We start from the raw sequence: 14,468 nt of genomic DNA, 5'->3' as shown, positions 1-14,468 counted from the left end.
ACTGAACCTCGCTTGAGCCTCACTTGGCTTCCTCACTTGAAAAATGAGGAATAAGAATTATGACCCCTGTAGCACCTACCTCCCAGTATTGTTCTGAGATTCAAGTGCCTGCCATGTACGTACCAACTTCTTGTCCTAGTCATATATGAAAGAGCAGAGATGAATAACAAGCCTTGAATCCAGACTGGGGTTCTTTCCAGTGTCTTGGAGTTGAGTTAACCTCAGCTCTAGCCAACGGTATGCTGATAAGTATTTAACAACTGGCTGACTGGAAAAAAAAATGTATGTAATTAACAAGTTTAATCTGCATTATTAACTTTTTCTCCATCACTTTCTTAAGTGTAAACAATCACCAAAACAATAAATCAAGCCCTGATTTGTAGCCTTGGTGTAAATGTTCACGCTGAAAATTTAACAATCAGGTCTCCTGGGTCAAGCTGGCTCAAGGGCACCCTTAGTTCAGCGTTCTGTGGAGACTGGCCACTTGACATCCCAGACTTGGTCCTAACAGTTTCTGAACCTATATTCTGCCCCTCTCGCAGTTCTCAGGCTGTCCCACACCAACCCCTCAGCACTTCTAGGACTCAGGAGCCCTCCTCTGCTGTCTGAGACCCTTAGAAAATGCTTTCAGCTGAGCAATTAAGAGATCAAAAAAAGCCTTGACTGGTATATATTAAGTCCTAGCCTAGGGAATAGCTCCCACCTCTCAGCCAGGATTACTGGGGCACACCGTTGGTAGGGTCCTACCTTATCGCTTTTCTAGAAAGAACTGTTGTGGGATTGAATGAGCTGCCCAAGGGCGGGACTTCTGCTGAAGGGAGGTGAGTCCAGAGGGGGGCAACAAGAAAGAAAAAAATAGTTACTATTGTTTGCTTCTCCTGTCCAGCAAGCCCATAAGAAGTTTGGAGAGGGCAAAGGATTGAGGAAGGATGGCAGACTGGGAGGATTATCATTCTGGGAAGGTGATGGCCCTCCCCAACATTCCTCCCCAATGCTGAGAGAACCGGTTCAGAAGATATTGGTAGGGTACTACCTACCATCCTCAAACTCCCATATACCCTGTAACTTCCCTGGGAATCCTGGGAAACAAAAGTTTTGCAAACTCTCAGGATGGGGCTAGGATAGCCCTGAAAATTGCAGCCTGATTGAGGGGGGTCATTGGCATGGAAAGTCACAATCACCATCTGTTGCCATCTTGCTACCTGTTTAAATAATGCTCATTGTTACATGATTACTTGGTAACAGATATTTTTCTAAACCCTAGTGGGGCTGTTCAGATACTGGGACCTACTTCTCTTGTCCTTGGAGCCTCAGCTACCACCCTTGTTTGGTATTGGGTTTACAATCTGACACAATGACTTTCCACACCCAAGGACAAAGGACTTTATTCTGATGAATATGATAAGGAAAATAATCTCTGTGAACCAAAAGCCAATAAAACAAGTTGTGGTGACATTTAGCTCTCTGGCTGCTTCATGGTTTCAATCATACTACCCAAAGGCTTGGGAGAGAGGAGCTAAGGCCTCTCCCAAAGGTTGCTTCTTGCTCCTTAGGGCATCAATGCCATGCAGTTTTTGAACTGGAACTCTGGAAAAATGGAATGCCAGGAAGCCCTCCAGATCTTCCAACTCACCAAGTTGTGGGTTCCTCTGGCTTCATTGATCTCCAAGCTCCCCCAAGAGCCCTCGGAGAAAGAGACAAGAGTGACAGCAAATGAGCCTTTCTGAATGTCTCAGTGGCCAACCAAAGAGCCTCCTCTTTAACACATGGTCAGCCAACCAGAACCAATTATAGATACACTCCCCATTTTAATTAATTAATTGATACAATACCCAAATACAATATGCATTTTAATTAATTCACACAATACACAAATTAATACATACACTCCCCAATCTGTCTCCAAGGCACTCCCTGTGTATATCATGACAACTGGATAGCAGGTTTCCCGGGTTTTCTATGTGGAAAGATGCCATCCCAGGTGCTCTGCACATCCACCAACCAGACTCCCATTACAATAGCATACCTTACAGAACAATTAGAAGATAATTCAGCAACTCATCTTAAAACTACTGTTGCACCACTGCTAGGTCCATATCCCAAAGAAATTTTTAAAAATGGAAAAGGACCTATTTGTACAAAAATATTTATAGCATCTCTTTTTGTTGTGGCTGAGAATTGGAAATCAAGAGGATGCCTATCAACTGAGGAATTGCTGAACAAGGTGCAGTATGTGGTTGTGATGGAATGCTATTAATGCTATTGTGCTGTAAGAAATGACAAGCAAAATGACTTCAGAAAAAACTGGAAAGATTTACATGAATTGATGCAAAGTGTAGTGAGTAGAACCAGGAGAATGTTGTACACAGTAACAACAATATTGTACGACGAAGAATTGTGAATGATTTAGCTATTCTCAGCAATACAATGATCCAAGACAATCCCAAGGACTCATGATGCAGCAGGCTATCCACCTCCAAAGAAAGAACTGATACTGTCTGAATATAGACTGAAGCATTCTGTTTTTTCATTTTCTTTCTTTCATTCTTCTTTTTAAAAATTCAAGTCTTATTGTACAAAATGACTAATATGGAAATGTTTTACGCGTTGGCACAAGTGTAACCTAAATCAGATTTCTTACTTTCAGAGAGGGGGAAGGGAGGGAGGGATAGAATTTTTAAAAAAATTTTTATTTTTGAAATTAAAAAAACTTTTAAACTTTTCAAAAAAACTTTTAAAAACTTAAAAAAGCTGAAAAATTGTTTTAACATGTAATTGGGTGGGAAATAAAAATAATAAATAAAATTTTAAAAACTTACTGTTACAATCTTCTTGGAGGCTGATAGGTAAGACTCATCACAGCATCAAAAAAGCGTTGCAATACTAGTAATTAGCCATTTTAAATTTTATCTCTGATGGGCATTGTCCAATCACTCCTGGCACATGTCTGCTGGTAAAAACAGGACAGGAGCATCCTCTCTCCTGGTGGTGGTCAGATTCTCCATAGTAGATGTTTCTCCTGCCAGCAGCCGCTGCTGCTCCAAGGACACAGAAGCTGCCACCTTCCAGAACCTGAAAGGTCACTACCAGTCCTGGACATATCCACTGTAGGATCCTTCTCTGTCTAAAGTAAGGAAAGGACAAACAAATCAGAGGCAAAACCAGCCAGGGACCCCTGAAGCCAGTTTGCTTGGTTAATTTCTGAAGCACTAACTGCCCTGTGGGTGGAATTGCCATTATACTGGGATAGAGGAAAGACCCTGTCCTTTTCCACCCCACACTGGTGCCCCATATTGTGAGCTACAGCCCACAAATCACCAGTCAGAATTTTCCTCCTCTCTTAATAGGTAACCTAAGTCATCAATCAGTTCTTTTGGCTGTGTGGTCAATTAGGGGAGGTTCAGTGCTGCCCCTCACTCCCACCTCATCCCACATGGTCAGCAGAAAGGAGAAAGAGAATGTCCACACGGACTCTATGTAAACCCCATGGTTACAGTTTCTTTTACTATGATTTGTGTCTAAGCTCATGAATGTGAGGTTCAAGAGTGAGAAAGGGCAACTAACTCAACTCGAAAAGAAACAAAAGATGTTTTCTCCAGCTTAAGCTGAGGTTGAGATTGGAGCCAATAACAGGACCTCTGTGGTTGTTTATCCCTTGTTCTTAAAGGACTGTGACATCAGGGAAATCATACCATGACATGCAAGTGAATTGGATTTAAGGGAGGGAAGGCTGTTCAAAGTCAGGACTTCTAGTTATGATGGCTAGGGGAAAAGTTCTAAGAAAATCCAGCTAGCTCCCTCGGGACAAACCTCTTAATAATGAAAATGTTTCCAAAAAAGCAGACCTGAAGAAAAACACCGATACTGAGCTCTTCCATGATATAAGGAATGATGCCAAGAGATAGAACCTAAATTAAGGGTTACTCCAAGGGTTGAGGCTTCCCAGTGCATGGTGGAGAAAGACAACTGAGACAAGGTCAGCGTGCCAGGATTCTGGTCTTACCCTAGGAGACTGTTCTGAAGCCATCATCTCCCATGGTGCTGCTCCAGAGGACAGGCCTGAAACTCTGGACTTTTGGGTAGGCGACTGCCCAGGAAAACAGTGAAGACTGCTAGACCAGGAGTCAGATGTCAAACAAGCTATAGGACTGTAACAGTGGGTAGGATCTGACACCAGTATTGCGTCCAGCTCCTGATCTCCAGCCAGGGTTGTGGGAGAAGATAACAGCATTCAGACTGTAGCAGAGGCTAGCTCTAGCCCTGGTACATCATTGTCCTATTTCAGCATTGTAGCGGGAAACAATACCTGGGTCTAGTCCTGTATCCAGTAACGGAGGAGGGGCAGTACCTAACCCTGGCACAATGTCTGAAACAAAGAACTGAAACCATAGACATAAGTGAACAGGAGAAAAAAATCCCCATTACAATGAAAACATTATTATGAATTAAAAGAATCCCAAGATAAAATCACAGACTAAGAAAAATAACTTAAATAGTCAAAAGGTGGGACAGCTGGGCGATACAATGGATAGAGCACTAGTGTAGGAGTCAGGAGGACCTGAGTTCAAATCTCACCTCAGACATTTGACACTCACTAGCTGTGTGATCTTGGGCAAGTCACTTAATCCCAGTTGCCTCATCCTGGGTCATCTCCAGTCATCCTGATGAATATCTGCTCATTACATTCAGATGGCTCTGGAGGAGAAGTGAGGCTGCTGACCTGCACAGCCCTCCCTCACTCAAAACAAAGCCAAGTGCAAGTCATGTCATTATTTTCTCTGATGGCATGGTCTTCTTTGGCAATGAAGAATGAACACACACAAAAATAATCAAAAATAGAACTGCATTAAAAAAAGAATAGATTGATGACAGTGACACTAAGAATTCTTGAAAGAAATAATAGAACTGAAACAAGAGACCAAAAAAATAAAATGAAAAAATGGGAACACTTGCGAATAGAATAAGTAGCTTAGAGCTAAAGGTGGATGACCAAGTAACTGACATTGAAAAACAGAGTAGGGCAAATAGAATTCAATGATTCAGCAAGCCAACAAGAAATATTAGAACAAAGTCAAAAGACTGAAAAATTAGAGAAAGTGAGTTAATTATCAAAACCAACCACCCTGCATTGGAGGCTTTTTTTCCTAATGTATAGGGAACAAAAAGAAGTTCAGAAGGAAAAGAAAGGTAGCATAACTTTGAAAGTAACATGTTGAATTGTTATATAAATTGTTCTTCTAGTTCTACTGTTAACCTCACCCTGCCATAGTTCACACAATCCTTCCTAGTTTTCTCTGAAACCATCACTTTCATCATTTCCAATAACATAATATTATTCATTTACATTCATATATCATAATTCATACAGCAATTCCCCAATTGATAGACATTCCCTCAGCCTCCAGTTCTTTGCCACCATAAAAAATGGCAGCTGGTGGTGCAGTGGATAGACCAATGGGACTGGAGTCCAAAAGAACTGGATTCAAATCTAACTTCAGACACTTACTAGCTGTGTGACTCTGGGCAAGTCACTTAACTTATGTTTGCCTCAGTTTCCTCAGTTGCAAAATGGGGATAACAATAGAACTTACCTTGTGGGGTTGTTGTAAGGATCAAATGCTACATTATTTGTAAAAAGTACTTAACATAAATATTTATTCCCTTCTTTCCTGCTTTGCCACCACACGCACAAACACACACAAACACACATACATGCCTGCTATAATATTTTTGTACATATGAGTCCTTTCCCAAAAAGGGTCTCTTTGAAGCATAGATCTGTCAGTGGTGTTGCTAGGTCAAAGTATATACACACTTCAGTGACTTTGTGGGCTTGATTAAAAATTGCTTTCCAAAATGGCTAGATCAGTTCATAGCTCTCCTAACAGTATATTAATATTCTTATTTTCTAGCTGATCTTCAACATCTGACACTTTATTTTTTTTTGTCTTTTATGACAATCTGATGGCTGTTAGGTGGACTCCCAGAGTTGTTTTAATTTACATTTTTCTGATTAGGAGTTACTTGGAAGAATTTTTTTTTCATATGGCTATTGATAGAGTGGATTTCTTCTTTCAAAAACTGCCTGTTTATAGCCTTTGACCATTGGTCAGCTGTGAAGTGACTCTTATTATACCTTTGAATCAGTTAATTAAATATCTTGGAAATTAGACTTTTATCAAAGAAACTTCCTAAAATGGTTTTCCCCAGTTAACTTTTCCTTCTAATTTTAGCTGTACTGATTTTGTTTGTGCAATGCTTTTTAATTTTATGAAATCAAAATTATTCGTTTTATTTTTTGTGATACTTCTTGCTCTATTGATAGATCTGGGAGGTAATTTCCTCCTTATGTTTATGATGCGACCTTTCACGTCTGTCATGTATTCATTTGGAGCTTTCTTGGTGTATGGTGTGAGATGTTTGTCTAAACTAGCTTCTTCTAATTTTCCTAGAAGTGTAATGAATCCTTACTCTAGTAGCTAACATCCTTGGCTTTATTGAACACTTGGCTATAATGTTCATTAACATCTCTATTTTTGAAACAGTACCAAGTTATTCAGATATTTATTGGTTTGTATTATGGTCTGAGCTCTAATACTGCTAAGCCCCCATCCATTCCATTTTTTCATTGTTTCCCCTGAGATTTTTCATCTTTTATTCCTCCAGATAAATTGTCATTTTTTTCTATCTTTAAAAAAATAATTTTTTTGGTAGTTTGACTGGCATGACACTGAATAAGTAAATTAAATTAGGTATTATTAACATTTAAATTGTCAGCTTATCCATGAAAAGTTAGTATTTCTGCACTTATTTAGGTTCATCTTTTTTTTCCCCTTATAAGGAGCATTTTGGAGTTACATTCATAGAGTTCCTAGGTATGTTTTGGTAGGTAGACTCCCAAGTATTTTATTCATCCTATAGTTATTTTTAATGGCACTCTTCTTTTTGTTACATCCAACTGGATTTTATTAATATACAGAAGTGTTGATCATATTATTGGACTTGTGTCCTACAACTTTGCTGGAGCTTTTAATTATTTCAATTAATTTATTCTAATGTTCTCTAAGTTAACCATCATATCACTCCAAAAAGTGATAATTTTGTTTCCTTTTTACCTTTACTATTCCCTTTCAATTCTTTTTTCCTATTTTTATTGTTATAGCTAGCATATTTAGCACTAAATCAAATAGTTGTGATGATAATGAAAACCATTAGTTTACCCCTGATCTTACTGGAAAGCCATATAGCTTATCCCCATTACCCCCTTAATGCTGACTCTTGGTTTGAATATAATTCTGTTTACCATATTAAGTTAATGTTCATTTATTCTTTCTATCTAGTATTTTTAACAGAAATAGACATTGCATTTTGTCAATCTTTTTTATTCTCATTGATTTGCTCATATGATTTTTTGTTCTTATATATTAATATAGTTTTTACATTTTTAGTTTTACTAGCAGTGAAACAACTCTGAATTCTTGGTATAAATTTGATCTAGACATGGCAAATCTTTATTTGTAGCAAAACCTCTTAGTCAAAAATTCATTTTAAAATTTTTGCATCAATGAATATTAGTAGTATTGAAATATAGTTTTCTTTCTCTGTTTTGACTCTTCATAGTTTAGGTATAAAGACTATATTTATATCACAGAAGGAACTTGATAGCTTATTTTCCTATTTTTTCAAATGGTTTATGGAATTATGAAATTAATTGTTCTGGAATTTGCTTATGAATCCATCTAGTCTTGGGTTCTTTTTCTTTGAGATTTTATTTATGAGTTGTTCTGTTACTCTTTCTGACATTGGATTATTTAAATTCTCTATGTCTTATTCTGTTAATCTGGGCATTTTTTATATTTTTGTGAAAGTCCATCTATTTAATTTAAAGTGTAAGGGCATATAATTGAGGAAAAGAAGTTCCTGGTAATTTCTATTTATTTCTCCTTTGAGAAGAATTTATTGAGAATTTGCCGAGAATTTTTTCTCACTCTTGATACTGGTAATTTGGTTTCCCTTTTTCTTTAAAAAAATAAAATTAGTTATTTTAAAATTAATTTTATTTGGTTAAAAGTTGCTAGTTTTATTTATTAAATCAATTGAATACTTTGCTTTTTGTTTTGTTAATCTCTTGTTTTCAATTGCTTTTTTAGTGTTTAATTTTTAAAATGGAGTTGATTCTCTAGGGGGGAAGGGTTTAGTGACATGCCCAATTCATTGATCTCTTCTTTTTTCTTTTGCTTACGAAAGCATTTAAAGATAGCAGTTTTCCCCCAAGGACTGCCCTTGCAGAAACCCACAAATTTGTTATTATCTTTACTAAAGTTATCTATTGTTTCTATGATTTGTTCTTTGGCCTACCAATTCTTTAGCATTAAATTTAGCCTTCAGTTAATTTTTAATTATTTTTAATGACCATTAATTGAATGGGGAGGGGTGTTCTGTGTGTATGTGTGTAATTAGTAAAAGATGTGTTTAATAGTTCTGGTTTTTTGCATTTGTGAGATTTTATGCCCAAATACATGGTTATTTTTTTAAAGGTGTAATACACAAATTATAAAATGTATACTCCTTTCTATTCTCATTTAATAATCACCAGATATATATTATATCTAACTTTTATAAAACTATCTTTACATCATTAAAGATTTTCTTGTGGGCTTTTTGGTTAGATTTGTCTGGATTTGAAAAGGGTACATTGAGGGTTGTCTTCACCACCATGGCTTTACTACCTATTTCTCCTTGTAAAACATTTAACTTTTCCTTAAAATTTTTACATTCAGTCACTCAGTGTGTGTATATGTCTATGTCTATACTTAGATACAGACATATACATATATATATTATCTCTGGTACCTTTCAGGACAAAATAATTTCCCTCTTTATCTCATTTAATCAAATTTCTTTTTTTGGTTTTGTTTTTTCTATCATCATGATTACCATCTCTGGGATTTTTTTTAAATGGAAGAGGAATAAGGCCCAAGAAAACTAAAAAGGTGGGAGAGGGCTATGTTTTAAAAAGCTTTCCATACCCTATATTCATTTCTCTTTTATTATAATCCCCATTTCTTACAGAACATTAATATATCATGGACTGGGATGTCCAGGAATTAGTTTGAATGGACTAATGAGAGCTAATTGTTACATGTTCATGTGAGTATTTATGTTTCAGAAATTGGCAAATTTTACAAATCAGGGCTTGATTTATTGTCTTGCTGATGGATTCAACTTAGGAGAGTGATAGGAAATATTAATAATGCAGAGTAATCTAAAAATTGTCCAATTTGTACTTTTTTTTTGGTGAGCCAGTTATTAAACATTTACTAACCCACCACTGATTACATTTTGTTTAGCCATTCCTTTATTGATGGGTATCTTCTTAGTTTCCAGTTCTTTACCACCAAAAGTGTAGCCATAAATAAATATCATTAATATTCTTTGGGAGTATATATGCCTAGTAGTGGAATCTCTAGACAAAAGGATATGAACATTTTAGTCACTTAATAATTTACATAATTCCAAATTGCTTTCCACAATGATTGTACTGATTCACAACTCCACCAACAATGTACTAGTGTGCCTATCTTCCCTAAATCCATGCTTCAATGAGCATTCTCATCTTTTGATATCCATACTGGTTTTTAGGTATTTTTCTTTTATTAGTGATTTGGAGCATTCTTCCACAGTTTAATAGTTTCCAATATTTCTTTTGAGAATTGCTTATTGATATCCTTTATTGTCTTATTTATGGGTTGTTCATGTGTATGTGTGTATATGTGTGTATGGATACATGTGTGTATGTGTGTGTGTTAGTTTTCTACAAAAAACTTGGGCACCAAACCTTTACCTGAGCAATTTTAAACAAGCTCTTTTTCTCCATTCAGCTGTTTACCTTATCCTAGGAGCTTTAAATTTGTTTGTGCAGAAGCTTATCAGTTTTGTGTAAACAAATCTATTTTATCTTTTGTTATTGTCTCTATCTCTTATTTGGTAAAGAATATATCCCCTACCCATAACTTTGAGAAGCACAGGATCTATTTCCCTTCTAGTTTATTTGTAGTTTAATTGTTAATATTAAGATCACATATCCATTTTGAATTTTTTGTGTAATATGGTTGAAGAAGCTGGTCTAGGCCTAATTTCTAGCACACTGCAGTCCAGTTTTCCTAGCAGTTTTTGTTAAATAGGTAGTTCTTTCCTAACCAATTTATGTATTCGACTTTACTGATTACTAGAATGCTAAGTTCCATTTTTTTTTCTTTATCTCCTTTGGTCTGTTCCATTCATCTACATCTCTATGTTTGATCATCAAATGATTTTTAAGGATGCTTTGTCAAATAGAACTGAATATATTTCTACAAAAGCTAACTGTATTTGAGCAATTTGAAGGGGCTAATTAAAAAGGGCTAAATTACATCCTAAAGGAAGAGGCAATTGTCTTTTCAGAACTCCACTGCCTTTGAGAAGAGGTGAAGAAAGACAAACTCAGGGCCTGGGTGGAATTTTGTGCTATTTTGTTTGATTTAAGAGAGTAAAAAAAAAAAAAGGGCAGGGGGGAAAGGAATGCACTAGGGGAGAAAAGAGGAAGAGGGAGGAATTTGCTATGTCACATGAGGAGAATGTGCTAGATAAAGAATGTATAAACAAAAGATGGAGGCAGGGGTGGGAGGAATGGGTCTTTCATGAACCTCATTCTTTTCTGAACCAGAGGAAGGTTGAAAACATACAAACACACAGAGTTCAGTGGAGAAATCAATAAGGAAATAAACAAGGAAAGGGATGAAGGGAAATTAAGAGAGGAGAATAAGGTAGGGGAAGGTCATAAGGGAAACAAATTGGAAGGGAGGAAGCAAACATTTATTAATCGCCTATTTTTGTGCCAGGCACTATGCTAAAAGCACTTTATAAATACTATCTCCTTTGATCCTCACAACAACCTTGTGAGATGTGCTTTTGTATTCCCCATTTTACAGTTAAGGAAACTGAGATTGACAGAGATTAAGTGACTTGTCTAGAGTCACACAACTAGTAAGCAATAGAGGTCAAACTTGAATTCAGATGTTCCTCCAGGCCCAGTACTCTAGCCACCTTGGAATAGGTGATAGCTGTTAAAAATCAGATGTAGAAAAGACATCTGAAATTGGGGAGAGAATGACATGAGGGTCTGATAGGGAAAGTAAGAGAGTATGACAGAAAATTTTATCCTCACAATTTTGTACCATATAGACCATGCTCCCACCCTAAGACTGGCTTTATCTATTGGTTAGACCAATTTAATTCCGTTCAAGTCAACATTTATCAACTATTAACTATCTCTTCCACATCCTGGAGGTTAAGGGTGTGGTGCCCCCCATGATCTGGAAAATCCATGTAAAACTTTTTGACCCTCCCTTTGTAAGAGAGAAGTTCAAATTTTTTCTTTTATGGGGTGTTTACGGTACCCTACTACAAAATTTGGGTTGACATTATACGATACTATGCATATGTTTTATGCATTTCTGAGTTTCTAGAATTTTTCTGTCATCTGTGGCTTCTGCAAAACTCCAAAAAAAAGTCCTATTTAATTTCTTATGCTGACATATGATATATCAAAATCACAATGGGGAAAGTCACAACATAGAAGGGATAACTGTACATGCACTGTGTAGATATGAAGGTTACAAAAATGAAATGTCACCAACAGTTACTACTATCAAAGATCTTAAAATCTATTATGATTAAGACTTAGACACAAATCATTACAACACGAGTGCTTTAGTTCTAAGTAACTGGGAGGCACTGAAGTGTTTTGAGCAGGAGAGTGACATGGTCTCTGGTAAAATGACTTTGGTAACAGCAACGTTGTGCAATGATCAACTTTGATAGACTTAACTCTTCTCAGCAATACAACAACCCCAAATAATTCCAAAGAAATTCATGGTGGAAAATGCTATCCACATCCAGAGAAAGCTCTATGGACTCTGAATGCAGCCCAAAGCATACTATTTTCACTTTTTTATTATGGGTTTTTCCTTTTGTTCTGTTTCTTCTACGACATTACTAATGTGGAAATATGTTTAACGTGATTGTACATGTATAGCCTACATCAGACTGCTTTTGCCATCTTGGGGAGGGTGGAGGGGAGGGAAGGAGGGAGAAAAATACAGAACTCAAAATCTTATAAAATCTTATCAATTATAAAATTTTATAATCTTATAAATCTTATAAAATGAATTTTGAAAACTATCTTTACATGTTACTGGAAAAAATAAAATTCTATTTGAAGGGGAAAAAAGATGACTTTGGTAGCTGTCCAGAAAAAGGATTAGAGAAGAGCCAGTGGAAGCAAAGAAGACCAGTGTGGAGACTATCGCAGTAGTCTTGGTGATTAGTAAGGAGAATCTACACTAGGATGGTCACAGTGGGCAGAAGTGGGCAGAAATTGGAATAGACTTCCACAACATTTGTTAGTGTCTGTTAGTTCTACAATAGAACTTGGCAACTCATTGGATGTAGGATTGGAGGTTTGGGTGAGAGATGAAAGAAAAGGAAATGTCAATGGGAGCTGACTGGGAGAATGGTAGCACTATTGATAGAATTTAGAGAAGTTTAGAGGGGAGATTTGGGGAGGGATATGATCAGTTCAGGCTGGGACTTGGTAAATTTGAGGCTGTCTCTCAGCCTGATGGAGATTTCTATAGGGAATGGAGATCTATAGAGCTCATGGAAGACCTTAGGACTGGAAATAGAGATTTCAAAACACTCTGCATACAGTTGAATATGGTAAGGCCTGTTAAGAGTCTGAAAACCTGTTCTCAAGGCCTGGCTTGAACTTTAGATACTCTGGACCTCAGTAATAGCCATACTTCCTACCTGCCTCACAGGGCTGTTGGGAATAAAGTGCTTTATAAACCTGAAAGTATCATAGAAATATGAGTTGTTATTATTAACTAGGACCATGGGAATTGACGAGATGGACAAGGGAGAGTAGAGGGGGAGAAGTGGGCCAAGAACAGATCCTTGGGAGAGAATGGTCACTTTTAGGGAAATGGAAGGGAAAAGTGGGCTCTGCAAGAGACCAAAAACAAAGTTGGAAAAGTAACAGAACCACAGTTATAAGATTTTGAGCTAGACAGGACTTCTAAGGTCATCTGGTACTACACCAGCAGGTCACAGATGAGGAAACAAAGACTCAGAGAACTGAGTATCCTGCTGAAGGTCACACAGCTGGTGTCAGAACCAGGATCTGAATCCAGGTCCTCAGACTCTAAATGTGTAGACATTTACTTAACACTCTAGCATGACTATTTCTCACCTGGGTCTTTGTCCCTAAAACCAAGAGAGGGGAGGGAGTAGAAAGATTTCTGCCTTTGGAGTCAGAGGGCCTTGGTTCAGATCTTGACCATACTACTTACTAACTGTGTGACTTTGAATGAGTCAGTTAGTCACTTATTTCCTTTAACTGTAAAACAAGGGGGATTAAGCTAGGCAACCTCAATGGTCTTTTTCAGCTCCAAATTACAAGGAGAAGGAGGTCAACTCAACTCTGATGCACACTATTGAGAGTTCTGATTTAGAAAGCTGGTTTAGATATGACATATGTGATTAGAGGGCCCTATACTAGAAATACAGGAAAAGGACATCTAGTACGTTAGGTTTCACTTTCTTAGAAACCTCAGATTTCAAGGTTAGAGGGCATCAAGGGACATTTAAATGAATGTGAACAATAGAAAATAAAAATGAATTATAACCGTTTATTACAGTGTTTATACAGATAAAGGAAAAATAAAACTGCAATTAAGAGATAAACTTCAGTTTTATCACATTGGGAAGGAAAGGAGGGAAGGTAAGAAGCATTTATTAAATGTCTAGTGTATATGCCAGGCACTGCGCTAAGCCCTTGACAAATATTATCTCATTGGAACACTAGAAAGAACAAAAATTGATCAGTTTTTAAAACTGCTCAGAATTGTTTTATTTGTTTTATTTCATTCTCAAAGAGGACCAAAATAATATCACTATTTTGGGGTAGGGTACAGTGTGTCTGACTGTGGCTGGTCAGGCCAATACAGGCTCAGAAGGCTCCACCACAGATCAGGCAGGTGGGGAAGACTGACTGGGATTAAAGGGAATAAGTGGTTAAGTAGCAGATTAACTTTATTTTCTGCACCCAGCAGCAGCTATATGGTATAGTGGCCTGGAGTCAGAAAAACTCAATTTTGAATCCGGCCTCAGTCATTTGCTAATTGTGTGTGACCCTGGGCAAGTCATTTCACCTTTGTCTGCTTTAGTTTCCTCAGCTGTAAAATGGGGATGATAATAACACCTACCTCACATGGTTGTTATGAGGATCAAATGACATAGTAATTGTAAAGCATTTAGCACAGAGCCTGGCATATAGTAGGTACTTAATAATTACTTATTTGTTTCTTTCCCTTCCTCCAAAGCTATCCTGACTACAAGACTACTTTGCATTTATGCATATTATACAA

The sequence above is a fragment of the Notamacropus eugenii genome, chromosome 1 (assembly GCF_028372415.1).
Source record: "Notamacropus eugenii isolate mMacEug1 chromosome 1, mMacEug1.pri_v2, whole genome shotgun sequence".
NCBI classification, from domain to species: Eukaryota; Metazoa; Chordata; class Mammalia; order Diprotodontia; family Macropodidae; genus Notamacropus; species Notamacropus eugenii.
Note: the sequence above shows the minus strand (reverse complement) of the source record.